This window comes from Coenobita brevimanus, chromosome 40, assembly GCF_032717465.1.
Source record: "Coenobita brevimanus isolate Jiangsu-jjx chromosome 40, ASM3271746v2, whole genome shotgun sequence".
Classification (NCBI taxonomy): Eukaryota; Metazoa; Arthropoda; class Malacostraca; order Decapoda; family Coenobitidae; genus Coenobita; species Coenobita brevimanus.
In genome coordinates this window covers 64,868,214-64,871,880 of record NC_136993.1, presented here as the reverse complement: position 1 = coordinate 64,871,880, position 3,667 = coordinate 64,868,214, and positions in this window count along the sequence as shown.

The window sequence follows — 3,667 nt, the reverse complement described above, 5'->3', positions numbered from 1 at the left end:
TATCTTTTCTATCCTTAATGACCTAGAGCAGCTTGTACAGCACCCTACCCATATCCCAGACCACCTTGGAGAGAGCTTCAACATACTTGACCTCTTCCTTCCAATTATCCTTCTGCTTACACCGTTAATCTTTTCTCTCCATTGGGCTCCTCCGATCACAACCTTATCACCGTAACCTGTCCTATCACTCTGGTACGGCCTGTAGACCCTCCAGGGAAACATCGCCTGTGGGATTTTGGAGCCGTAGATTGGGAGGTCCTCAGGCAGTACTTCTTTGATTTTCCCTGAAATGATTATTGCTTCCATGGCCAGGAACCATCTGAGTGTGCCTTGTGCATTACGGAGGTTATTTCCTCGGGCATAGAGCATACATTCCTTTCTCATATCGTTTGACTAACGCAAGAAAGCCTTGGTTTACTCACGCCTGTTCTAATGTTGTCCGCAACAAGGAGAGGGCCTACAAAAGGTACTGGAGCCAACCCACCCCTGAATCACATCATCTTTACGTTTCTGCCTGGAATCGTGCTAAGTCTGTTCTTCGATCTGCTAAAAATAATTTCATCCATACTAAATCCTCTCAACCCTCCAACTCGAATTCTTCCCGCTCCTTGTGGCACCTTGCCAAAAACCTTTCTAACAACTTTACCTCATCATCCTTCCCTCCTCTTTTCTACTCTGATGGTTCTGTAGCTATTTCTTCTACTGATAAAGCAGATCTCTTCGCACAGACTTTCTCCTCCAATTCCACCTTAGACGATTCCGGTGCTGTTCCTCTATCACTTCCTGCCTCTGACTTCCTCATGGTTGACATTAAAATTTCTTCAGCTGATGTATTTTCTGCCATCACTGGCCTCAGTACTAACAAGGCATATGGGCCTGATGGAGTCCCTCCTGCTGTTCTCAAGAACTGTGCTTCTGTGCTTACACCCTGCCTAGGCAAACTCTTTCGCCTTTGTCTGTCAACTTGTACCTTTCCTTCTTGCTGGAAGTTTGCTCTCATTCAGCCAGTCCCAAAGAAGGGTGACCACTCTCAACCCTCCAACTATCGTCCAATTGCTTTAACGTCCTGTATTTCAAAAGTTTTCGAGTCAATTCTCAATAGAAAAATTTTAAGGCATCTTTCCTATCACAACCTTCTTTCTGTTCGTCAGTACGGGTTCCGCCATGGACGCTCCAGTGGTGATCTTCTCACCTACCTTTCAGACTCCTGGTCATCCTCCTTTCGGGACCTTGGCAAAAGCTTTTCCATTGCACTTGACATCTCAAAGGCTTTCGATCGAGTCTGGCATAAATCTTTAATTTCCAAACTGCCCTCTTACGGTTTCTATCCTTCTATCTGTGCCTTCATCGCTAGCTTCCTTTCTGGTCGTTCTATAGCCACTGTTGTAGACGGCCATCGTACTTCTCCTAGATCTATCAACAGTGGTGTTCCTCAGGGCTCTGTCCTATCTCCAACTCTCTTTCATTCCTCAATGACCTTCTAAGCTGTACATCTAACCCCATCCACTCATACACTGATGATTCCACCCTTCACCTTTCCATTCGGTTCCCACAATGCCCATCTCAGCAGTTACTTCAACAAACATGGGATGAGGCTATGGCACACCTAATGTCTGACTTGGCTCGTATCTCTGACTGGGGTGAAAATAATCTTGTTGTTTTTAATGCATCTAAGACTCAGTTCTTACACCTATCAACCTGTCAAAATTTTCCACAGGTATACCCACTAATGTTTAATAATATTCAGCTTAATGCATCTAAGACTCAGTTCTTACACCTATCAACCCGTCAAAATCTTTCACAGGTATACCCACTAATGTTTAATAATATTCAGCTTAATCCTGCATCATCCTTGAATATGCTTGGGGTTTCATTTACTCGGGACTTATCTTGGAAAGATCATAATACATCTCTTGTAAAATCTGCTTCCAAGAGATTGGGTGTGCTAAGCCGACTCCGTTCTTTCTTTACCCCTGCACAATTGTTTACTCTATACAGGGGTTTTATCCGCCCCTGTGTGGAGTACAACTCTCATGTGTGGGGAGGCTTCCCACATACAGCTCTTCTCAATAGGGTGGAGTCAAAGGCTTTTTGTCTCATTACCTTTCCTCCTCTTACTGATTCCTTTCAACCTCTGTCTCTTTGCCGCACTGTTGCATCTTTATCTCTTTTCTATCACTACTTTAATGGTCACTGCTCGTCTGAACTGTCTGCATGCATTTCTCCACCTCTACGACAGGCGCGTAGCACCCGTCTAGGAACAAACTCTCATCCCTTTTCTGTCCAACTCTCTAATGCAAGAGTTAACCGTTACTCACAGTCCTTTATTTATGCAACAGGTCAACTCTGGAACTGTGTCCCTCTGTCTGTATTTCCTGCTGCCTATGATCTCCAGTCTTTCAATCGCAGTGTGTCCAGGCATCTCGAAATGAATGGATCTTGAACTTGGCTGTCTCTGGTATTTTGTTTTTCTCTTGAAGGGAACTCTTATTGCGGGCTCATGGCCTTTGGTTCCTTCTTCCTTGCATAAATATATATCTATATATATATATATATATATATATATATATATATATATATATATATATATATGTCAATCTATCTGTCTATCTATCTAAGTCAGATATTTTGTCCACCTGGATCACATTATCTTGGCTAGTACTTTGCTAGCATTCATAAGGGGGAGATACCTAAGTTGTCACAATTTGAGTGGTCTCCGTTTTTTTTTTTTTTTTTTTTTTTTTGTTGGTTACAATATAAGATGTAAGTCATTCAGATTGAAGTCGTTGCTGATTCCACATGGTTGGCATGGGATCATGGAGGCGTTGGTGGAGTAACTACTATCCCTCTTTGATTAATTTAGAGATGATCTGCCATCAGGACCAAGGCTTTAGATATTTTTTCAGAGATGGATGGCCTGAACAGTTTCTGCATGTGTAGGTGGGACATCAGGATCTACTGTTTCGGGGACATTTGGGATATCATCAAGGATTTTGTGCCCCATCATGATTCTTCAATCCAGTCAGGTATTAAAATGTTTTGCACATCTTTTTAGGTTTGCTTGCTTGTCTTTCAGAAGCTTTCCTTTGGCTGATCAAATAGGGGTAATGTTGTATTTGGCTGGATCTTAGATGATATTTAAGGACTTGTAGAAGCAGTCATTACTGTAATATCAGCCAATCTTTGCAGCTGTTTTGCTTGCTCAGTCGACCATTTGTTCCCCATGTCACACAGTATTCTCTGGGCTACACTTCTGAGATTCTGGAATTCAGTTGTTAGGGTTAAAGAGCCAGAATGAGCCAACGAGTTGTTATTGTACTCCATTCTTCATTGCAAGAAGGTCATGCATGCACTCAGCATTTGCATCAAATCAGCCTTTATGGTGACAAGTGGAGAAACCTAGGGTTTCTTCTGCAGTGCTTTGAAGAAGTGTCTTCAATTTTCAACAACTCTGCATCTAAGTTTGTTGGATTGCTGTTTTTGTTTGGATTAAGTGGTGGGCATTGGGAAAGATTGTCTGTAATAGCGCTGCAGATGTTACAGGTTGCCATGTCCTTTAAAATACTACAATTTAATTTCTTGGATGATGGTCTGTGACTCATTTGTGGGCATATGATTAGTTGCAGTATGGTGAGCATTAGATGATGGTCTATGAGCACTCAGCACC